The sequence below is a fragment of the Chiloscyllium plagiosum genome, unplaced genomic scaffold (genome assembly GCF_037043375.1).
Source record: "Chiloscyllium plagiosum isolate Xiang-an unplaced genomic scaffold, Cpla_swu_hap1 HiC_scaffold_16, whole genome shotgun sequence".
In the NCBI taxonomy this organism is placed as follows: Eukaryota; Metazoa; Chordata; class Chondrichthyes; order Orectolobiformes; family Hemiscylliidae; genus Chiloscyllium; species Chiloscyllium plagiosum.
Window position 1 is genome coordinate 60,187,072 of NW_028270154.1, and position 25,710 is coordinate 60,212,781.

Sequence of the window (25,710 nt, forward strand, 5' to 3'; positions counted from 1 at the left end):
AACCTGGTGTTGTGTGATTTTTAACTATGTTTAATAGCATGTAACTGCTATTGATCATTATTTATTACTAAGAGTGTGGAGCATCAACTAATTATGTCATCTACTTGTTCTGTCTCAAAAGTTTGCTCTCTCTAAATGTTAATCACATTCACCTGAGCAAGATGACGTAAACAATATTATGAAAAATGGGAAATACCAGGAATTGTGGAATGTAGACTGAAGATTAAGTTTAAAATGGATTGAATCACTTTCAATGATACGCACAAAAGACTAAAGTCCATAATACCACTGAAAACATTAAATTGCTGGTCCAATTGTCAGATTGTCTCCAGGCTAGTGTGGATTATCGATACCATTTCACAGAAAAGTAAAACACTTTTCTGATGCCTTACTCATTCTGATGCCTTACTTGTTTGCTTTCAGGAAAGATTGTTCTCTGTTCCTGTATTACATTATGTAAGGACATTTATTACCTGGTGACTTTTCAATTTGAGTCAACATTGAGAAAGTATAACAGATACAGGCAAATTTTCAACACAATAGTATTTTCCCCTGGGCACATTTTTTACTTCCCTTCTTTGAGTGAAATTAAATTATCTCATTGGCCATGTCAATATAGCTCTTGATTCTACCACTTGAATAAATTAGAAAATAGAATGGTGCATTCATTGATTTTTTTTCCTTGACTTCACTGCTTACCTTTGCTTTATGCTAAATTTATGAACTTTGGAATTTATGGCATGAATAATCACAGAATTTAATATACAATCTACTGCTTTACTATAAAATAATTGGAAATACCAAAATGTTGAGCCACCTAGAATGTTTGTGTTATAATACCATCAATATAAATAGTTTTGTATTATTTTCTGCCTACAGGCACTCATATTTGTTGACAATTGCATGGGATTGTGCAGGAAAGCAAATGTTTTTGCCACCATTTGGTGAAAATAAAAAGCTACTTTAGGGCTGTTCTCATTTGAAAGAGACAAGTGGTGGTGGTGATTTAACTTGTGGATCACCACACTTTGGGTGAAGGGAGAGGTTAAGAAGGAGTGTCCTTCATGGTAACCTCAATCAATGCAGAATTGAACCCAGACTGTTGGTATTACTCTGCATTGCAAACTAACTGGGCAACCAAACTAACTGACCCACTAACTGCTGAAAATAATAATGAACAAATGTCAAGAACTTGAGGGCTTTTATCTTTATTACGATATAAGTTGTCAAAAACTTAATTGCATCTTGACCAGTATTAGAAGTATGGCTATTGATGAATAATTACTAGAACCTACTGAGTTTTACAGCTACACTCTTCAAACTTGCTACCATTCACTGTATTCAAATTTCTCAGTTTTTGTCTCTCTCTCTCTCTCTCTATTGTATCTGTTCTAATGATGTCGACTTCCATACTCATATTTCTGATATTTCTTCCTTTTTCCTAGTTCAAGGATTCACTTCCCATTGGCCATGTCCATCCCATTTTGTCTTGCACTTCCACTACTGTGAGTCCTTACCCTCTCTTCAAGCCATTTACTGCCCTTGGACAGTAAAGCTGTCCTTAACCTTTGCCACTCTGGACTTAATTGAGGTGAGTCGGGAAGAGAACTGGATCTCCACACTGTATCTTCTTGCCTTATTGTATGGTTTATCCTGCTTCCTAGTCCACTTCTAGAGGTACATTAAATTCAGCCCTCTAGGCTGAAACCCATCCATCAAATACAGCATTATCTCCTTTCCAGAACAGAGGACTTTTTTCAGCATTCCAGCCAACATTCATCAATCAACATCAATAAAATAGACATTGCTGTTTGTAGATATTTACTGTGCATAAATTGTGTTCCGCATTTCCCTACATTTCAATAGTGACTATATATCAAAAGAACTTAATTGGCTTTGAGACACTTTTCATTGTCATGGGGTATTATATAAAACAAGCTTCTTCTTTGTTTTAGAGTACATACCAGGGAGGGTCTAATTTCTACTTTTTTGTGCTGTGGCCATCAACAGTGCTGACAATAGCAATAACTGGTGGAAACTGTCATAACAAACATGGTTTGTACTCTTGGATGCAGTACTGCGGATGCCAAAATTAAAAAAACAGCTTACTTATCACTTCATAAATGAGTAGTATGGTCTCAAATTTAATTTAATGGATATATTTTAATGGAAAGGCAGTTAATATTATATTTTTTAAACTTGTTTTTCATTTCCAACCTCTGCAACACTTTTCAAATATGCAAATGTCAACAACATATTGGCACAACTGTCAATTATTTAGATTTCACATGCAAGTACTTTCATTTTAGGAAACAGTGTGGCTCCATTTAGGTCTCATATGGTTTTCCACATTAAAGCCTTCTCTCTGGCATCCAAATGCTATTTTTGTTTTTAATGTTAGTAAAGAATTGATGAGGGCTACAGGTCATTCTCCTATAATGCATGTTTTGTCAATGTGATTTGGTTGTAATGCGGTTGGTGAATTAGGAAACTTTGTTTTAAAACACGAACTCCCATTAGCTATTACGCGATTCCATCCCCAGTTACCTCTGGATATTTACTTCAGGTCAAGCAGAAGAGATTGGATGAGGGGGCAAATTTTTTCTGACCTTATTGTTGATGTTTTCAGACACGTTTTTAGAAATTATTGCAGAAGAAAAGATTTAGATTTCAAGTTTCTGGATAATGCACCAAGCCATCCTCCTACCATTAGTGAGCTTTCTGAAAACATCGAAGTGCTATTTCTACCTCTCTCCTTGAACCCATGGACCAGGGTACAACAGCAGCTTTTAAAGTTTATAATTTAAGGCACACATTCAGGAAGCTGATTACTGCTAATGAGGGGGATAATGAGAACAGTGTTCTTCAATTTTAGAAGGGTTTTAACATTAAGAATGCTATTGATATCATTGTGGAGGCCTGGGGTGATGTCAGTAAGGACTGCTTGCATGCAGTTTGATGGAAGCTTCTCTCAGATTTTCTTCACAACGTTAAAAACATTGAGTCGTCAGAGGAGCTTCCAGCAATCAATGAACATTGTGTCACTCTTGCAAAGCAAATTGGACTTGAAGAAGTGGAGACTGATCTACAATTTATTGCTACAGGGGAAATTGAAGCTCGAGATGAAGACAAAGAAGTCTCTAGGATGCAGCACCATAAGAACTTTCCATTTCTCTTCTGTCTTCTATCCTGAGGGAAACTGAGAAGCAGTTGCAGATCTTAGAAGACAATGACTACAATGCAGAACACAGGATAGAATTTGTGGCATAAAGTCCTATCCTGCACCTTAGGAACAACTTCTTCATGAAAGAAGAAAGATGGCAAAGCTGCAAAAACTAGATGTCTTTTTTTAATCCAACCCCCAAGAAAGAATCTGAGGACAATAAATCACAGCCATCCACTCTGGACTAAATATTTTCTTTCATCATAACACTGCATCCAGAACAGCATCTGGAAGTAATGATGATGCTAATGATGACCCTCAGCCACTATCTAAATGCAGTACTGTAACTCAGCAAACTCAGAAACCCCTTAAAGTGTTAAACCTACTGTATTATTTCATGAAAATTTATGATTTTAACATAGATGTGCTATTGTTTGTGTTAGGTTAACTACTGATTTTATTTCGATTTTTATTGATATTTTGGTGGTTCACCCCCAACCCTATTTTTCCCATAGGCCCCATTATTTCTATTGCGTGATTTTCTGTAACACTAGTTTGCACGAGAATGCAACTGCCGCGTTAAAGCAGAACAGACTGTATTATGATTCAGTCTCACTACGAATATTTTTCTGGTGCTGAACAGAAAAAAAAATTCCTTTATGTGAGCTTACACTTGTTGTTTTATGCATCGTATGCATGAAATAATCAGAGATGTGTGCTCTGGATGAACAATAATGCCTTTTTATTCTCATTGAATCTCTTGTAAGATTTCCGTTGTATTTCAAATTACCTCAGGGGTGAGTCAATATTAACTATATTAGATATCTTGATCCAAAAAGAACTGCTAAACTGGTTCATTCACAGAGAGAAAAAAAATGAAGAAGCAAGCAGTAAAACTGTGGTGCTGAAAACAACCTTGGAACCAATAATCATCTGAAACCAGTTCAGGCAGGGTTAAGTAAAAGATTTCTTAGAAACTTTGAATGTAATACATGAGATATAACCTTGGTAGTATCACCATGATCATGCCCACTGCTATCCTCTAGTATTAACCATGCCAAAGTATGCAGGTCATTGTGAGGCCATCTAATATGCATGGAACTTGGGGGAGACTGTGCCACTGTGGATGTGTCATAGCCACTATTTGCCTCACACAACAGGAAACTCCTAACCATTTCCTGCTACCTGGTGTGTGGTTGTCCCTTGAAACATGATGTGCAGTCCTCTTATAAAAGAGATTGACATGAGCTCTTTTTAAATTATCTTCAATATGAACTCTAGCACTGAGGCTGCACTTGTCACCTTAGGTATTTTAGGTTATAGAGCAAAGATAGGCAAAGGGAGAATTGCTAGCCTCAGTCCTTTTAAAATTAGTGCTAAATATGTTGACAACTGGAAAATCCAGATTAGAATAACAAGAACATCATAAATTTTATCACAAGGGAAATATTTTCTATATAGAAGATATCATAATCTTGAAAAGTTAATATATTTAATTTATCCCCTGGGAATGTTCTTAATGGAATGTAGCTGCAATAATCTTTCTTAATCTTTGTATCTATAAGTCATATCTCCATTTTGGTTGCAGAATTTAAAATAATACCTGTTTACAGTACAGGAAGGAGCCTTTCCATATATTATTTGACAGCTACCTCTTTGATAAAATAATCTCAAGTGATCAGACTACTCCAATCTCCCTGTAGATTCATGTTTTCTTTGTTGCTTCATTTTTTATTCCACTTTTTCTTAAAATATGAAATCATCCCTATCTTAATCACTCCCTGGGGCTAAGTATTCCATGCTTTAAACAAAAGACCTTGTATAAAAAATGCTTCTTCTCTTCGTCTTAGCAACAATCCTAAATGGATTACCTTTATTCCCAACTCTCAAAACAGAAGAAATAGTCTTCTCCTGTTCACTCCATCAAAATTCTTCATATGAGGGGAATCCAAGTGGCGGCATCCTGTTAGGATTACCTGTTAGGGTAACAATTGAGAGAGAACATTGGATCGTGGCACAAAAGCCAGGTGCGGTCAGTGCCCATGCCCTGTCCTGGTGAGGTTTGATCAAGACAAGAGAGGGTCATGGAAGCCGCTAGAGCCCAGAGTGGGATCTGAGTGCATTGGTATGTAGCAGCTCCAGGGTCATGTTTTTTCAAAACTTCTCAGTAGTCTGGAAAAGGAAGTCCGACGATGGCATCAAAACGAGACTGACAGAGCTTGGGATCCAGTATTGTATAAGATATCCAGCGGTGCTTTGGATCAATCATAATGGATCCATACATTTGTTTGACTCACCAGAGAAAGCGAAGAACTTTGTGGACACATTGACTTAAGTCAAATGGCCGAATAGGTGTAGAGGACAGAGCTGTTTGGGTTAGTTTTCCTTTAAAAAGGACTTGATAAAATCTCCTTTCTGGTAATAAGTTGCTTTAAATGATGTCTGGGATGGATAGAGTATTTATTTTTAATCTCTAAGTTATGTTAAGGGATGAGTGACATATTTATTTTTAGCTTACTTGGCTATAGTACTAATCTTCTTCATGTTTTGTTTTTCTCTACCGGGTTATTGGTGTATGTGGTGCGACCCTAGCTGATAGGAGTTGAGAGGGCAGTTGGGATGGTTAGTAGGGTTGTAGGACGTGTAGGTACCCCCTTTGAATGGGGAGTAGATTCCTCCAATCAGTGCCTTTGGCGATTTTTTGTTTTCCTATTTTTGTTGCAAATAGTTTTTTAGGTTTTGTAGATTTATTGGCTGTAGTTATTTTAGTTTATGTGGTTTTTGGGTTTTGTGGATTCTTTTGCATTAAAGCTCAGTGATCTGTAGTTCGGGTTCTTCCTCTCTTGAGTCTAAATGGTGCTATAGAAGGTTATAGTCCTGAAGAAGGACTCATACCCGAAACGTCGATTCTCCTGCTCCTTGGATGCTGCCTGACCTGCTGCGCCTTTCCAGCAACACATTTTCAGCTCAGATCTCCAGCATCTGCAGTCCTCACTTTCTCCTATGGAAGGTTATGGCTAAGCATGTGGTTAAGTGGTGCACCTGGAATATTAAGGGGAATCATTCGCTGGGCAAGAGGAAGAAGGAACTTTCCAGTATTAAAAGGGAAAGGGTGGATGTTGCCTTATTACAAGAAACACACATAGATGATGCAGAGCATTTGAAGCTGCAGAAGAATGGTTATGATGAGGTTTATTTCTCATCTTTCAATACGAGGAGTAGAGGGGTGGCCATTTTAGTCAGAAAGAATATCCCATTTAAGTTGTTAGAGTGTATTAAAGACACACACAGGAGATTTGTAATCCTTGAAGCTTTGATACATGGGGAAGAATATGGGATCCTAAATGTTTACTGTCCCCTGGCCCAGCCCCTTAAATTCTAGATAGACGCACTTTCTCGACTGTTAACCTTGCATCTCAGCATATTATCATAGGGACTTCAATTGTCTAATAGATCCTATGGGGGACAGATTGCCCAAAGGCCCTCCGATATCTTCTTCATGATCTAAATAATTAAGGGATTTGTGTGCTGAAATGGAATTGGTGGATGTTTGGAGGCAGGGACCTCACATTCTTTTCAAACCCACATAAATGCCATACCAAGATAGATCTTTTTCTGACCCCTGCAGCACATCTGGCAATATCACTACTTCTGATCGTGCCCAGTGTATTTAATGGTTAAGAGTAAGGATCCTGTGGTAGGCTTGTGGCACTGGCGACTGGACCCCTTCATCCTCAAAGATAGCAAGTTTATCAAATTTCTTTCTACTGAGTTCAGGGCTTTTTTTAAGGTATTAATTCAGGCTCAGCCAGTACCCCATCCATTCTGTGGGAAACAGCTAAAGCCTATGCTAGTGGATTAATTATTTCCTACTCAGCCAGTAAGAAGCGGCAGATGGGTGAGCAGCAATGCTTGTTCGAGACATGTCTGAAAGCAGCTGAAAAAGCATATTTTGACAGGCCCTCACTGGCTAAACTGATGAGGATCACAGCGCTTTGGTCTATACTGAACTCCATGCTCACACGCACAGCCAAGAGGGAGCTTATATTTGCAAACCAAAGGCTGTTTGAGCATGGGGGTAAGCCAGGCGAGTATTTAGCGTACCTTGCCAGGAAAAGGAGTGCCCCCCAAGCCATTACCTCAATTAGGGAGGACACTGGAAATTTAACCTGTGATCCTAAAAAGGATTAATGCAGCATTTCGGAAATTTTACTCTGAACTATACCAATCTGAAAGCTATGAGGGTGGGCGGGTTAGGATGGAGTCTTTTTTTTTAAGAATTTGGACCTTCCGGGAATGATTCCTGAACAAGAGTCTCTCCTCAGTGCCCCATTGTCAGAACAAGAGGTGCAGAAGGCTGTGAGGCAGCTCCAGAATGGAAAGGCGCCTGGTACTGACGGGCTTTCCAGTGAGTTCCATAAGGAATTTATAAGTGTGTTGTCAGGGGCGATGCTTAGTACATTTAATGACTCACACAATTGTGGCCTCCTCCCACCACCTTTAAGAGAGATGAACATCTCTCTCATTCTTAAAAAAGGGAAGGCCCCAGGGACTGTGCTTCCTATAGGCCCATTTCGCTCTGAATGTCGACTTCAAAATCCTATCTAAGACTTTGGCACTAAGACTGGAAACTGTACTGCCTACACCATTAAGGAGGACCAGATGGAGTTCATAAAAGGTCGCAGATCAATGGATAATATCTGGAGGTTACTTAACATGATCCAGATATGTCAACAGCAATGCGAGTTGGGTGAATGTCTGCTATTTCAGACGTTATGATGCTTGAGGAGATCAATAACATGAACGGACTGAATTTACAAACAATCCCAATGGAGGAAACTAATGGACAATATCTTACTTTTTAAAGTTTGACACCAGCAATCAAACCAAAAATAAACATAAATCCATAATAAATTGTGTTCAGTAGAGATTATAAATTAAAGTGTAAATAACTGATACAGCAAAAATACATCTTACAGATTGATTTGCAGCTCCTTTGGCATCAATAACATTAATCTCAGCTATACAGTTCCTCAAAATTCTGTTCTGACCAGGCAGAGGTTCAATTCTTTTATTCCTGTAGGTGTTATACATGTATCCCCAACTGACAATCGTTTTGTTACATCCATTTTCCAGATCTCCCTCAATTCCGCTCATGCCAGCAGCAAGTTTAGACTTTCTTTCCAATACAACAGAACTTCCTTCCTTAGCCCCTTCACACATACACTTTCCTCCAGGTGAAGAAAGAGAACTTGAAGGTTCCTATAACAAAAATAAGATATGGATGTTGGGAAATCTGAAATAAGAACCAAAAATTCCAGAAACTCAGCTGCTCTGGCAGCACCTGTGGAGAAAGAAACAACAGTTAATATCAAGAGTCAAAGCCATTGATTTCTCTGCCTATAAAGCCTGCATCCGTGTGCTTCTCTCTCACTTCACTTGAAGGGGCTATGATCTGAAAGCTCGTGGTTTCAAATAAAAATGTTGGACTGTAACCTGATGTCATGTGACTTCTGACATTGTCTACCCCAGTCCAACACCTCCACATCAGGATTCAAATTAGCCAGAGGCAATTAAGATACCACAGTTTAAATACAATTGCTTCCAATAAATAATACTTTTTTCTGTATTTTCTTCAGGCCATCTTTATTTTAGCCATCTGCGATATCCAAAACATTGAATCAAGTGGCTACCACTTATTAATATTGAATCTTTGTTTAATACAGACATTGTTAGCATCATCCATTTTTGCAGCAGCAGCAGCAGGAGCAGTGAGAGTGAAGACCAGGGGACTGCCGTGAAGGTAAATTAATCCTTTAAAAACGTACCTCGTGGGTTCAGCGGCCTCCATTTTTGCAGCAGCAGTGGGAGTGGTGACAGCAAGGATCGGGGGCTGCCAGGAAGGTAAATTAATGCTTTAATAACTTGCCTCATTAAATCAGCAGCCTCCATTTTTGCAGGAGCAACAGGGGCGGTCAGAACGAGGTTTTGAGGGCTGCTGGGAAGGTAAATTAATCCTTTAAAAACTTACCTCATGAATAGGCTGAGCAGGAGCGGACACAGGACTGCTGAGTAAGTGAGGTAATATATTTGGGCAGTTGCCCAAAACCCATCTTCGTCCTCTAAACAAAAAAATGGTTCCGTGTGCTGATTCAGCAAGGCTACTAGTCTTTCCTCAGTAGTCTTTTTGGAAATTCAACAGTGGGAATGGATGTTAGGGAAGTCACATGCTCCTCCTGTAGGATGTGGGAGGCTAGGGTCACCATTTGTGTCCCCACTGACTTCATCTGCAGGAAGTGCACCCAACTCCAGCTCCTCGGAAACCCCATTAGGGAACTAGAGCTGGAGCTGGATGAACTTGGATCATTCGGGAGGCAAAGGGGGTAATAGAAAGGTATTACAGGGAGGTAGTCTCACCTCAGGTACAGGAAAAAGTTAGATGGGTTACAGTCAGGGGACAGAAAGGGAACAGGCAGACAGTGCAGGGATCCCCTGAGGCCATTCCCCTTAATAATAAATATACTGTTTTGGATACTATTGGTGGGGGTATCCTACTAGGGGAAAGCCATAGTGGCCAGATCTCTGGCACTGAGCCTGGGTCTGTAGCTCAGAAGGGAAGGGGGGAGAATAGAAAAGTGCCAGTGGTAGGAGACTCAATAGTTAGAGGCAAGGACAAGAGATTCTGTGATCGTGAACGGGACTCCCAGAAGGTATGTTGCGTCTGAGGTACCAGGGTCTGGGATGTCTTTGATTGAGTCTCTAAGATTCTGAAGGGGGAGGGTGAGCAACCAGAAGTTGTGGTGCACATTGGCCCCAGTGACATAGCTAGGAAAAGGAATGAGGTTCTAAAAAGTGATTTCAGGGAGTTAGGTTGGAAACTAAAAAGCAGAATGAGCACAGTAGTAATCTCAGAATTACTGCCGGTGCCATGTGTTAGTGAAACAAGGAACAGGGAGCGAGAGCAGCTAAACATGTGGCTACAGGGCTAGTGCAGGTGGGAGGGCTTCAGATACATAGATAACTGGGGAAAGTGGGACATGAAGGATAGGTTGCATGTAAACTGGAAGGGCACCAATGTTCTGGGTGGGAGATTTGCTGGAGCACTTTGGGATGGTTTAAACTAGTTTTGCAGGGGGATGGGAACTAGAGGGTGAACAGGCAGAAATAGAATGCAGAGAGTCTGTCAGAAAGGATACACAGTTTATAGGGCAAAGGGATGTTTTAACGTGTGTCTGTTTCAATGCGAGGAGTATCATGAATAAGAGTGATGAACTGAGAGCATGGATCAGTATTTGGAACAATGATGTTGTGGCCATAACGAAGACATGGATTTCACAGGTGCAGAAATTGCTATTGGATGTTCCAGGGTTTAGATCTTTTTAAAAGACCAGGGAAGGGGGTTAAAGAGGAGGGGGAGTAGCATTGCTAATTAGAGAGTGCATCACAATTGCATAAAAGAAGGCTGTTGAGGAGGGATTGTCTACTGAGTCAGTATGGATGGAAGTGAGTAACAGGAAAGGAGCAGTGACTTTATTGGGTGTTTTCTATAACCACTACTCCCCCCCCCCCCCCCCCCCCCCCCCCACTCCATAGCAGCAGAGAGATGGAAGAACAGATTGGACAGCAGATCTTGGAAAGGTGCAGATGTAACAGAGTTGTTATTATGGGTGACTTCAACTTCCCCAATATTGATTGAAACCTCCTTAGTGCAGATAGTCTGGATGGAGCTGATTTTGTCAGGTATGTCCAGGAAGGATTCCAGACTCAATATGTAGATAGGCTGACTGGGGGAGTCCATACTGGATTAGTGCTAAGCAATGAGCCAGGCAATGTGTGAGAGTGTTTTGGTGACAGTGACTACAACTTCCTCACCTTCTCACCTTTACCATAGCCATGGAAAGGGATAGGAACAGACAGTATGGGAAAGTATTTAATTGGGGGAGGGGAAATTATACTGCTATTAGACAGGAGCTGTGGAATATAAATTGGGAACAATTGTTTTACAGGAAATGCACAATAGAAATGTGGAGGCTGTTTAAGGAGCATTTGTTGCAAGTGTTTGATAACTTTGTCCCACTGAGACAAGTAAGGAATAATAAGGGGAAGGAGCCATAGGTAACAAGAGCAGAGGAACTTCTTGTCAAAAGGAAGAAGCAAGTTAACTTAAGGTTGAGGAAGTAAGGAAAGATCTGGCACAGCTTTACAGGATTACAGGGTAGCTAGGAAAGAACTCAAAAATGAACTGAGAGCTAGGAGGGGGCACGAAAAAGCCTTAGTGGGAAGGAATAGAGAAAAACCCAAAGAGAGAGGGTAGGCCAAATTAAGGACAGTGGAGGGAACTTGTGCCTGGAGTCTGAAGAGGTAGAGGAGGCCCTAAATAAGTTTTTTGCTTCCGTTTTCATGAGCGAGAGGGACCTTGTTGATAGTGAGAACACCATGGACCATGTTAATAGGCTTGAACAGATTGATTTAAGGAAGTGGACGTGCTGAAAATTCTGGGAAGCATCAAGATAGATATGTCCCCAGGGCTGGATCAGATATATGCAAGGTTACTACGGGAAGCATGGAATGAGATTGCCGCGATGACCTTTGCATCCTCGCTCTCCACGGGAGTACTGGATGATTGGAGGGAGGCAAATGTTGTTCCTCTGTGCAAGAAGGGAAATAGGAAAATCCCTGGGAATTACAGACCAGTTAGTCTTACATATGTGGCATGCAAGGTACTGGAAAGGATTCTGAGAGAAAGGATTTATGATTATTTGGAAAAACATAGTTTGACTAAAGATAGTCAGCATGGCTTTATGAGGGGCAGGTCACGCCTCATAAGTCTTATTGACTTCTTTTGTTGTGATGAGACAAGATGACGAAGGTCGAGCAGTGGATGTGTTGTATGTGGATTTCAGTAAGGCATTTGATAAGGTTCCCCACAGTAGACTCATTCAGAAAGTTAGGAGGTATGGGATACAGGTAAGTTTGGCTGTCAGGATACAGAATTAGGTTGAAACTTTATTGCTGGAACAGCACAGCAGGTCAGGCAGCATCCAGGGAACAGGAGATTCGACGTTTCGGGCACAGGCCCTTCTTCAGGAATGAGCAGAGAGTGTTCAGCAGGAGAAGATAAAAGGTAGGGAGGAGGGACTTGGAGGAGGGGCGTTGGAAATGTGATAGGTGGAAAGAGGTCAAGGTGAGGGTGATAGGTCGGAGTAGGATGGAGGCGGAGAGGTCAAGAAGAAGACTGCAGGTCAGGAAGGCGGTGTCGGGCTGGAGGGATTCGGCTGAGACAAGGTGGGGGGAGGGGGGATGAAGAAACTGGTGAAGTCCAAGTTCATCCCCTGTGGTTGGAGGGTTCCCAGTCGGAAGATAAGACGCTCCTCCTCCGACCGTCGCGTTGTTGTGGTTTGGCGGTGGATGAGTCCAATGACCTGCATATCCTCGGTGGAGTGGGAGGGGGAGTTGAAATGCTGTGCTACAGGGTGGTTGGGTTGGTTCGTCCGGGTGGCCCAGAGGTGCTCTCTGAATCGCTCCGCAAGTAGGCGGCCTGTCTCCCCAATATAGAGGAGGCCACACCGGCTGCAGCGGATGCAGTAGATGATGTGGGTGGAGGTGCAGGTGAATCTGTGGCAGATATGGAAGTTTCCTTTGGGGCCTTGGAGAGAAGTGAGGGGGGAGGTGTGGGCGCAAGTGTTGCACCTCCTGCGGTTGCAAGGGAAGGTGCCGGGAGTGGAGGTTGGGTCGGTGGGGGGTGTGGATCTGACAAGGGAGTCGCGGAGGGAGTGGTCTCTACGGAAAGCTGATAGGGGAGGGGAGGGAAATATATCCTTGGTGCTGGGGTCTGTTTGGAGGTGGCGGAAGTGACGGCGGATGATGCGCTGTACATGGAGATTGGTGGGGTGGTAGGTGAGGACCAGTGGGGTTCTGTCCTGGTGGCGGTTGGAGGGGCGGGGCTCAAGGGTGGAGGAGCGGGAACTGAAGGAGATGCGGTGGAGGGCACCGTCGACCACGTCGGGGGGGAAATTGCGGTCCTTGAAGAAGGAGGCCATCTGTGTTGTACGTATTTTGAACTGGTCCTCCTGGGAGCAGATGCGGCGGAGACGAAGGAATTGGGAGAATGGGATGGTGTTTTGATGAAGGAATTGGGAGAATGGGATGGCGTTTGAGCCCCGCCCCTCCAACCGCCACCAGGACAGAACCCCACTGGTCCTCACCTACCACCCTACCAATCTCCATGTACAGCGCATCATCCGCCGTCACTTCCGCCACCTCCAAACAGACCACAGCACCAAGGATATATTTCCCTCCCCTCCCCTATCAGCTTTCCGTAGAGACCACTCCCTCCGCGACTCCCTTGTCAGATCCACACCCCCACCGACCCAACCTCCACTCCCGGCACCTTCCCTTGCAACCGCAGGAGGTGCAACACTTGCGCCCACACCTCCCCCCTCACTTCTCTCCAAGGCCCCAAAGGAAACTTCCATATCCGCCACAGATTCACCTGCACCTCCACCCACATCATCTACTGCATCCACTGCAGCCGGTGTGGCCTCCTCTATATTGGGGAGACAGGCCGCCTACTTGCGGAGCGATTCAGAGAGCACCTCTGGGCCACCCGGACGAACCAACCCAACCACCCTGTAGCACAGCATTTCAACTCCCCCTCCCACTCCACCGAGGATATGCAGGTCATTGGACTCATCCACCGCCAAACCACAACAACGCGACGGTCGGAGGAGGAGCGTCTTATCTTCCGACTGGGAACCCTCCAACCACAGGGGATGAACTTGGACTTCACCAGTTTCTTCATCCCCCCTCCCCCCACCTTGTCTCAGCCGAATCCCTCCAGCCCGGCACCGCCTTCCTGACCTGCAGTCTTCTTCTTGACCTCTCCGCCTCCATCCTACTCCGACCTATCACCCTCACCTTGACCTCTTTCCACCTATCACATTTCCAACGCCCCTCCTCCAAGTCCCTCCTCCCTACCTTTTATCTTCTCCTGCTGAACACTCTCTGCTCATTCCTGAAGAAGGGCCTGTGCCCGAAACGTCGAATCTCCTGTTCCCTGGATGCTGCCTGACCTGCTGTGCTGTTCCAGCAATAAAGTTTCAACTTTGATCTCCAGCATCTACAGACCTCACTTTCTCCTCGAGGATACAGAATTAGCTAACTGAAAGAAGACAGCGAGCGGTAGTGGATGGAAAGTATTCTGCCAGGAGGTCAGTGACCAGTGGTGTCCTGCAGGGATCTGTTCTTGGGCCTCTGTTCTTTGTCGTTCTTATAAACGACTTGCATGAAGAAGTGGAAGGCTGGGTTAGTAAGTTTGCCGATGACACAAAGATCGCTGGTGTTGTAGATAGTGTCGGGGACTGTTGCAGGCTACAACAAGACATTGACTGGATGCAGATCTGGGTTGAGAAGTGGCAGATGGAATTCAACCTGCATAAATGTGGAGTGATTCATCTTGGAAGGTCGAATTTGAATGCTGAATATAGGGTTAAAGACAGGATTTTTGGCAGTGTGGGGGAACAGAGTGATCTTGGGGTCCACATCCATAGATCCCTCAAAATTGCCAACCAAGTTGATAGGGCTATTAAGAAGGCGTATGGTGTTTTGGCTTTCATTAACAGGCTTATTGGGTTTAAGAGCCGTGAAGTTTTGCTGCAGCTTTATAAAACACTGGTTAGACCACACTTAGAATATCGTGTCCAGTTCTGGTCGCCTCATTATAGGAAAGATGTAGATGCTTTGGAGAGGGTGCAAAGGAGATTTACCAGGATGCTGCCTGGATTTGAGGTCTTGTCTTATGAAGAGAGGTTGAGTGAGCTCAGGCTTTCCACACTGCAGAGAAAAAGGAAGACAGGTGACTTGACAGAGGTGTACAAAGTAGTGAGAGACAGAGATAGAGAGAATAGCCAGAGACATTTCCCAAGGACAGAAATGTCTGTCACAAGGGGTCATAATTTTAAGATGACTGGAGGAAGGTATAGGGGAGATGTCAGAGGTGGATTCTTTACGCAGAGAGTGGTAGGTGTGTGGAATGCACTGCCAGTGGTGGTCATAGAGTCAGAGACATAAGGGACATTTAAGCGACTACTGGACAAGCACATGAACGGCAGTAAATCGAGGGGTGTGTAGATTAGATTGATCTTAGATTAGGTAAATGGTCAGCATGACATTGTGGGCCAAAGGGCTATACTGTACTATGTTCTATGTTCTATCCGTTGCATTAATGATGAATATGTGTCTTATAATGTGGTTATATCATAATAAGCAAATGTAATTATTTCTGCTGAAAAATACATTAGCCCAAAAGACTACTAATAGTCCACAGTTAGCATTTTCTTTCCCTGCTCATGCCAATATCACTGCAAAGCAGGGAGAAAGACAAAATGAAAATCCCACATTCTGTCTCTAAATGGTGTATTATGTTGGATATAATTTTAACCTCAACAATGCTAATGTACTTTTCTTCAATTTTGATGCTGGTAATGTAAGGTGTGTAGCATATCCTTGCTACAGTTATCAAGTTAAGAGGCTGTGAAACAATAGCAAAATCTCACTCTACGTATGTAACCTTGGCTGATGAAGAAAGTAGAAAAAGTATTTACTTGCTGAGAGGAGAAAAGTGTTCTAATTTTTTAATTGATATAAAATTATGATCATAATCGAATCAAAATTGTTGACAATATTAATGAGAGTGTAACAGTAATTTATGCTACTTGGAGGCATAGTATGACTGGAAAAGGAAACAAAAAGTAAAATACTTATTTCCCACACTGACTGCTCTAAACCAAACACCCCAGAGAAAACAGTAATGTGATCAGGTACTGAATTGGCTGGCCTTTTTCAACTTTCCTGAATGACCACAACAAAGATTAATTTTCTTTTTAGCATGAAGTTATATCTGTCTCCAAGTAAAATGCAATTAACTAATTTCTATTGTATCAATAAGGAGCCAATTACAATGTTTTTCTTGAGTGAAAGAGTGAGCAATTTTATCATCAGCCAATTGCGAAAGAAAATAAGACACAATGTCAAGTGTACACGTATACTTGTACAAACCTCAGCAAGGATAATGTCTAAGACAAAAAGAAGATAAAAGTACAACATAAAGTGCTTAAGGTGTTTTTGAGTTGTATATTTTAATTCTGAGACCACAGTTAGTTATTTAGAGTCTTGAATCATCAACAATAGTGAATATTTCAGTTGTCCTTTGAATTCTTGATGTTCTGATGTTTCTTTTAAACCTGTCTTGTCACTGGTCACTTGTTGTTCTTGAGAGGCAGACAGAGCACTTTCTGCAGTTACATTCTGCAGTCCTGCTCTGTTCTGCTTGAAGTACAAATTAGTTTGTTCAGTCTGTCTGCACAAGCTATGTGATTTTTCTTGTTTGCTAATTGTAGGTGGGGTATCATCTCCAATATTTGAAAATTCCCATAACATTATAAGTTGAAACAGGAGGAAAAGACCTTTTCAAGCCTGACTGGGTTGACTGGTTTTGGTGTCTTTGATAAATCGCTAACTTAAGTTCAGTTTGATTATTTTGTTTATTCCATGTTGACTTCATTAAGCTTGGCTAAACGGTGTCATTAGGTGTTTGCTGTGGTCATTTTATTTCAGTGGTTGTGTCCCTTTTTTGTTATTCATTTCTGTCTTTTGAAAGTTCCACATATAAAAATCAGATGATGGCTTTAAAAATCAATGGTCCATATCTTATCATCATTGTGACAAAAAATGTGGTGCGCAATGAGTTCAGGTAATTTAACAAGTCTCAGTCTTATATTCTTCTTTTCCAATAAAGCCTTGCATCAATGCCATGACCACGCAATAAAAATCACAGCGAGACCAAATAAATTGATTTAAAATCAATATTTGTTCCTTTTGCCACCAAAAGAGAAAATGCTGGAAAATCTCAGCAGGTCTGGCAGCATCTGTAAGGAGCGAAAAGAGCTGAATTTCAAGTCTAACTGACCCTTTGTCAGCTTTGACAAGTATCATAGGGCAAGCCAGACAGAGAACAGCCAGGGAATTCCTAGAGGCATGGCATTCATCCACAAACTCCATCAACAAACACATCGACCTGGACCCAATATACCAACCACTCCAGCGGACAGCTGAAACTGACAACCGGAAGCGGCAGGGACAGACCACTATAAACACCGGAGGAAACATCAAAGAAGCGCTTCGCAGGAGGCTCCCAAGCACTGATGATGTTGCCTAGCCAGGGGACGAAACGTTTGCAACAAAAACTTCCAGCTCGGCGAACAGAACCACAACAACGAGCACCCGAGCTACAAATCTTCGCACAAACTTTGAACAATATTTAATCAAAATATTTACTTCCACCTTGTGGTGATGCTGTGGCTTTAAGAGGTATATTTTCTCTTGGTTTCTTTTAAGAGAGATTTCAAGGCAGAGATGCCAAGCTGGCTAATAAAGGCCCATAAACAGCTTGCGAGGCCTTAGCTGATTTTTTAAAGTTGGAACAACAGAAGCAGCCTGGATGAGTATGGCCAGCTTTCACAAACCAGTAATTCCAGGTTTTAGTTTTGAGCTCTGAGATTCAGTATCAGTTGCTGTTGAAGTCTCAACAAGGATGGAAGCTGCAGTAAATATTTCCTGGCTGCTACTCTCTGAGTTTTCTCTTTGCTTTTTCTTCTCAGTTGCTGGAGTTACATGTAAGACAAATCTGTTTTCTGAATTTTTCCAAGAGGTATATTTATGGGATGTTACTATATTGGAACAGTTGATGAATAATAGTTAGTGTATCTATTATTCTGTTCAGATTTTCAGCCGAGTTAAGTTATTCAAAGCTTTTTTTTCTTTTGTTGTACTTTAACTATAGTGTTTGAATAAATTGTGTCTTGCATAATGCCAAGTATAACTTGACTAGTTGAATTGCATCTGGAAGACAGTATTTTATATTTGCCTTTGAAATAAGATAAAGTTAGGTTCTAGGCTATCTTCTTAAAATATTTTAAGGGGATCTGGTCTGGTCCATAACAGCTTTCACAACATAATCTGCCTCAGCTTTTCCCTCATTCCCCTACCAGTGAAATTCTTAAGAGTACATTTGAACTACAAACATTTGTTTATGTAAATATGACTCCTTTTCTTATTATAAAAATGTTTACAGATGTCTCTTTAAGGAAGGAAATCTGCCATCCTTACCTGCTCTTACTGACAGGTCCACAGTAATATGGTTGACTCTTAATCATCTACTCGGCAATTAAAGATGGATAATGAATACTGGCTCAGCCAGTGATGCCCACATTCTATGAATGAATTAAAAAAGATATTGATATCCATTTTGGCATAACAACAATAACGTTCATTGTATTTGTAATATATTTATGTAATGGATCTTGAAAGATCTTTCAGAAGTGCCTGAGGCTGGCAGACCTTTGTTCTCATTGCTTATTTTCCATTCTTATTTCTGTTGATGGGAAAATAGAGTAAAAAAATTATGTTAGCTTGAGGACACTTGGTAGTTAAGAACTCAAAATCTTAAGTCAATATTAATTGGTGTTCGTAGGAGTATGTCAACATTTTCAGTCAGTTTCTCACAGAGGAAAATTTGAAAATCATGACTCTAAATGTATTTGATTGCTTTTACGCAGGAGGTTTTATTTCTCTTTGTCTTTCTACTGACCATAAATTCTTCAATGCATTACAGAGTTATATCTTTTCCTGAAGAATATGTAGTGTGGGCACACATTTTCTCTGGGCTCAATGAAACACATGGAGAGATTTTTAGTCAATATTTGTGTTTATCTCTCCTCTCTCTATTTAAATTCTGTGTTAGCATATTTTGGTCTGTAACTCACTCACCTAATTAATATGTACTTGTATCTGTCAATTTATATTTGTTTCAAACTGTCTCTCTGTCGTAGTCAGTGTCCTCACCATAAGTCAATATCAGTAGATACTTCATTCAGTCACTTTATTTGTTCAACACAACTGGATTTCCAGATTAGTATCACGGTACTTATTGTATCACGGTTAGATCATAAGAAATAGCAGCAGGAGTAGGACATTTGTTCCCTAAAACCGGTCTACCATTTAGTAAAATCTGAGCTGATTTATCCCATGTCTCAACTCATTTTTAATACTTTCAGTGATTTAGCCTCTATTACTCTGGGGTGGAGAATTCTGGATGTTCAGTGCCCTCTGAGAGAAGAAATTCCTTTGCAATACCATTTTAAATGCATGTCCACTTAATTTGTTGCTATGTCCGCTAGTTCAAGATTCCTCCACTGATAGAAACATTTTCTCAACAATGTGCCCTGTCAAGACCCTCAAAATCTTATATGTTTCAAAGAGACCATCCCTCATTCTTCTAAACTCTAAGGAAATAAAAGCCTAACCTGTTTAGCCAATCGTAATCGATCCCTCATCCCAAGAATCAGCCAAGTGAATCTCTTTTGAATATCCCCAATGCCATTATATCCTTTCTTAAGTACAGGGGCCAAAACTGTACATAGTGCTCTAGGTGTAGCTTCACCAATACCCCATATGATTGTAACAAGACTTCCGTATATTTAAATTTGAAACCCGTAGCAATAAAGCCGAAATTCCATTTGACTTTTTAATTACTTATACTAACCACATGATAACTGTTGGTGTTTCATGCACAAGAACACCAAGATCCCTCTGTGCTACACCTTTTGGAGCCTCTCTCCATTAAATAGTTTCTGCTTTTTGATTCTTCTTATCAAAGTACATGGCCTCACACTTTCTTACATTAATCGTCATTTGCCAGGTTTTTGTCCACTCACCCAACCAATGTATCTCCTCTTGCAGATTCCGAATATCTTTATCACAATGTATCTTCAGAACTACTTTTGTACAGAAATTTGGATATATTCCACTCTTCCCCCTCTTCCATGTCATAACGTAAATGGTAAATAATCCATTAATCCTGATTCTTGGTCTTCTGTGTGAACCAATCCTTAATATATTATCCCATTTCAGTGAGCTCCTATCTTATGCAATAATTATTTATATGGTACCTTCTTGAATGCGTTAGTTGAATGCTTTAACCCATGCACTTCACAAATCTAGCCTGACTAAAGTTTAAATAAAAGTACATTAAATATCTATGCAGCTTCTACTGCCATTTTGCCATTTTGCTTTAATAGAAACATGCAGGTGTTGTCATTCAACCCCTCAAGCCTGCTCTGCTATTTAATATGATCATGGCTGATCATTCAGCTTAATACCCTTATCATGCCTACTCATCATATCCCTTGATTCCTTTAGTCACAAGAGATATATCTACCTCCTTCTTGAAAACATCATGTTTTAGCCTCAACTACCTTCTGAGGTATTGAATTCCACAGGCTCACCACTCTCTGGGTGAAGAAATTTCTCCTCAACTCAGTCCTAAAAGGTTTACTCCCTTATCCTTAAACCATGACCTCTGGTTCTGAACTCCCCCACCATCAGGAACATCTATACTGCATCTAATCTGCTAGTCCTGTTAGAATTTTATAAGTTTCTATGGGATCCTCCTTCATTCTTCTAAACTCCAGTGAATACATTCCAAACTGATTCAATTGCTCCTTATATGTTAGTCCTGCTATCCCAGGAATCAATTTGATAAATCTTTGCTGCACTCCCTCTGTAGCAAGAACATTCTTCCACAGGTAAGGAGACCAAGACTGCACACAATATTCCAGGTGTGGTCTCAGTAGTGCCCTGAATAAATGCAGGAAGACATCCTGGCCCCTGTACTACAGACTTCTCTCCATGAAGGCCAAAATACAGTTTACTTTTTTTACTGCCGGCAGTAGCAAAGTGTTTACATTCAGTAACTGGTGCACAAGAACACCCAGGTCCCAATACTAAAAAGTATTGTAGAATTTTGTTTAATACAATATTGGTAGGATGTGGCTTTACTAAGAGAATAGGAACAGAACGTATCTTTCCACATTTGCTTAGTACCCTCTCCTCATTAATCCATATCAGCATCTTTTATTCTCTCAACACAAAATTGCACTCAGCTTCAGATCCTTTAACAGTGTTGTCCCAATCTACCTCTAGCCAAAATCACCTACCGTATCCTTTCTCCCCGACTCTGTGTCCTCCCTCACTTTACTCCACCATTCATAGCAAAGCTTTTGCATCAGTTCCAATTTCTGGATTCACTCTCCAAACCTTCACCTCACGTCTTGTCTCTCCAACTCAAAACGCAATATTTTGATCAAATTTTGGTTCATTCGTTCTTAGCCTCAGTATATTACTGAGCATCTGTTCCCTAAGAAATTTCATAGCAATACCTTTGTTTTCTTTAATGTTAAGAATCCAAAGCAATATTCAATGCAGTGTGATTACTGAACTAACAAGCTTACAATTCAAATCCAAATTCTACCACAACAGTTTGAAAATTTTAATTCAATTTTGAAAATGTGGACATAAAATATTGGCATCAGTAAGAAGCTAGGAGAAAGTGAAGACTGCAGATGCTGGAGGTCAGAGCTGAAAGATGTGTTGCTGGAAAAGCGCAGCAGGTCAGGCAGCATCCAAGGAGCAGGAGAAACGACGTTTCGGGCATAAGCCCTTCTTCAGGAATGAGGAAGGTGTGCCAAGCAGGCTAAGATAAAAGGTAGGGAGGAGGGACTTGGGGGAGAGGCGTTGGGAATGCGATAGGTGGAAGGAGGTTAAGGTGAGGGTGATAAGTCGAAGAGGGGGTGGGGGCAGAGAGGTCGGGAAGAAGATTGCAGGTCAAGAGGGCAGTGCTGAGTCCGAGGATTGGGACTGAGATAAGGTGGGGGGAGGGGAGATGAGGAAGCTGGAGAAATCTGCATTCATCCCTTGTGGTTAGAGGGTTCCTAGGCGGACGATGAGGTGCTCTTCCTCCAAGCGTCATGTTGCCAGTTGTGCTGGAATTGTATAAAACATTGGTTCGGCAACGCTAGAGTATTTTGTGTTATTCTGGAATCCAATTGGCGATGGTGCAGAGAGATGTAACATGATGTTGTGTAAGCTGGAAAATTTTAGTTATGAAGAGACAGATTGGTTAGACTAGAGTTGTTTTCCTTGAAGCAAGGGAAACTGGGAGGGAGGTGGCATGATTGAGATATATAAGGGTAGGCAGGAAGGAACCTTCCCCCTTGGTGGAGGGATCAATGACCAGGGACATAGACTTAAGGCAAGGGCAGAAGGTTTAGAGGAAATGTGGGAATTTTGTTTTCACTCAGAGGGTGAAGGGAATCGAGAATTCACTGCCTGTAAAATCTCCATAACACTTAATAAGTATTTAAATGTACACTTGCAATGTCAAGGGCTGGAAAATAGGATGAGAATAGTTACGTTCTTGTCTTTGACCATAGCAGATTAAATTGGCCAAAGGCTGAAAATGTGTTGCTGGAAAAGCACAGCAGGTCAGGCAGCATCCAAGGAGCAGGAGAATCGACGTTTTGGGCATGAGCTTCAGGGCTTTATTTCAAAGGGAATAGACCGTAACAATGGGAAAGTTTTGCTAAAACAATACTAGGCATTAGTCAGATCACAACTGGAATACTCTGAACTGTTCTGGCCTGTTATCAATGGGAAAGATATTCTGGCATTGGAGGCAGTCCATAGAGTTACAGAGGTTGTCAGCACTGAAAGAAGGCCCTTTGGCCAATTTAAGAGAAAGTGAGGACTGCAGATGCTGGAGATCAGAGCTGAAAATGTGATGCTGGAAAAGCGCAGCAGGTCAGGCAGCATCCAAGGAGCAGGAGAATCGACGTTTTGGGCATGAGCCCTTCTTCAGGCCTTTGAAATAAAGGCCAAAATTCCATTTTTCTTCCCAATTACCCGCTGAACCCTTTAGCTTTTTTGTAATTTCTGGATGAGGATTCCCAAATCTCTCTGTTCTGTAGCTTTCTGCAGTCTTTCTCCATTTAAAGAATATTCAGATCCTCTATTCTTCCAGGCCCAGGGTTTGAACCCAGGGCTTGCTTTTCTTTTCTCCTTTTTTTCAGTTTTATAATTTGTTTTCTTTACTTACCTTCTGGAAAGATATCAGGGTTTGCAGCTTGACAGAGTCTGGGGCCCAAAGCGGGACTTTGGCACTCAGCAACGAGGTGGCTGGTAACCCAGGTGGAACTCCATCGCTCAGGAGCATTGTCGAGGTCTGGAATGGTTGATGGCAAGACAGCTGGTGAGCCCGGGTGGCAGTTGGCAGTGAGATGGAAGCACGGGGGGAGAGATCACACCCAGAGAGGGGAGGAAATGAACCCAGCATGGGGAAGGGATCGAGCTCAGCTTGAGGAAGAGATTGAGCCTTTGTGGGCAAAGTCCAGCATGAAGCGACTGCAGGCCCATGGCGAAAGAAAGTCTGTAATGCTGACCTTTTCACTTCATATTCTTTATTTTTCCACTCTATAACAAGATCAGTAATTTTGAACTTTTACCTAATTTCTTTATTTGTATACTTTGTACCTAAGATGGCACAAGCAGTACACTTTTCACTGTACTCCTGTACTTGAGTACACATGACAATAAAACCTAATTTTAATTCTAATGCAAGGTACATAACCTCACATTTTCCCACATTATATTCCAACTGCTGAGATTTTGTCCATTTACTTAATCTATCTGTATTCCTCTGCAGACTCAATTGTGTCATTTTCACCACTTGCCTTCCTATCTATTTTTTGTGACATCTGCAAATTTGACTATAGTACATTCACTTTCCTCATCCGAGTCATCCATATATATTGGAAATAATTGTGGCTCCACCACTGATCCTTGTGGTGTTCCTCTGTGTGTCAGCAAGACTGGTTTTGATAAGAATTTAAGTTAGAAAATAACTACTGTTGTCTTAATCCTTGACTTTCTGTCTTCTGAACAAGGAAACTTCTCAGGACAACTGGCAGCAATGGGAACCAGTCTTGCTAATGTTTTACACAATCAGAGAAATGAGGTTTGAAATAATGTTGTTGAAAAAGGAAAGATGTCACTGCCTAAAGAGTGTTACTTAAGTAAAATTACCGATACTAACTCATAATTATTCAAAAGCTGAAAGAAAATAAGTTCAGAACAACAGAATACATTCAGTAGATTTTTTTTAAAAAAGGTGTAACTAAGATTTGAGTACTGCATTCTGGGCTGCACCCTTTTGATGCAGAACAGCAAATGTTTATCGTTTGAAAAGGATTAACGGATCACACCATTGGATTATACCAGAGTTATAAAGTTGTATACAGCACGGAAACAGACCCTTCCGTCCAACTCGTCCATGCCGACAGCTATCCTAAAATTAATCTAGTCCCATTTGCCAGCACTTGGCCCATATCCGTCTAAACCCTTCCTGTTCATATACCCATTCAGATGCCTGTTAAATGTTGAACTAGTATCTAAATCAATTTAAACAGAAACTGCTTCAGATTCTTTCCAAATAGCCCGCCCGATGTTTATTAAAAGCTATCATTTGTCAGAAGCTCTTTTAAAACTATAAATTTACATTTTCTGAAAATTTTAGGTCATGATGTTTTAAATTTAATTGAGCACTATAGTCAGCTTATTATTAAAGGAGTGTGTTAATGCAAGCTACGGTGATCTTAATTTATTCTCTGAAGTTAATAACATTGCGCAGCTTTCTATCTTTCGAAGATGTTGTGCCGGGTGGAATGCAATTCACATTTACGAAGTTCGATTTTCGTGGGTTAAGTTTGCATTTCTGGCGTCAGAAGTAATGGTATAAAAACAATGAAAAATAAACGCGGAGAGTACACATTCGAGCCCTCTTTAAAGTAGTGAGCGTCGATTACAGAGAGGCAGTACCGAGTACATGTTGTCTCCTTATTACTGTAAAAGGGGACCTGGGTTGCTAGTTACTAGCTATTGGTCATCTGCTAACTGTGGATTGGGAATGCTAATTGGGCTGGGCGATTTTAAAGAGTCGTCGCCTTCCTGAAATAAATAGCATCTCGCATATAGATTTCGTTAATCTGAAAACACCCTTGTGTCAATTGTTCTGAAGAACACACCGAATCTGATGGTGAAAGTATGCGGTTCGAAATCAAAACTTACCACTTTTCATATATAAAAAAAGCCATTTTAATTAGAACCCCCATTTGCAAAGGATGGGGAAAGCTAGGTGGACCAGACTTGATTTCACATTTTAGTGATGGACAGCTGTTGCCACGGGAGGCAGAATTCATACGAGATCTATTTTTGAAATCAAAGTTTAACATTTGATCTTGGTATGAACAGCTAATGTGCCGTGTTACCGCTTTCGATATTTAAGATTTCGCTGAAACATTATCAACTTGCCCTTGGAAACAACGTTCCAAAGTTTGCTAAACGTTACCCTCTATTAATTATTCGCCTGCATTCGAACTTTCCAACTGTAGCCCAAATAATTACCTGAAATTGTGAGCAAATTAAGCATCTGCTTTCGTTGGCCGACGTGGAGCATTTGTCACTTGCTGACCTCGCTGCCGAGTTGGTTGGCGGAGCTTTACCATCAAGCACAGTCCACGAGTTAGCAGCTACATGTTTGAGAAGTCGCTGGTGCTCTCCCGTCTCTTGAATGATAACGCTCGCAATCCACGTGGTGG

At 41.4% G+C, this 25,710-nt stretch overlaps 1 long non-coding RNA gene across 1 annotated transcript; it reads right to left on the reverse strand.

Moving 5' to 3' along the window:
• Nucleotides 1–8,003: 8,003 nt before the first annotated feature.
• On the reverse strand, nt 8,004–25,652 carry LOC122556738 (uncharacterized). The gene is made up of 3 exons (XR_006313637.2): nt 25,517–25,652; nt 18,329–18,432; nt 8,004–8,425 (listed from the first exon to the last, which is right to left on the reverse strand). It is a non-coding gene; the product is annotated as an uncharacterized LOC122556738 (long non-coding RNA).
• Nucleotides 25,653–25,710: the final 58 nt, after the last annotated feature.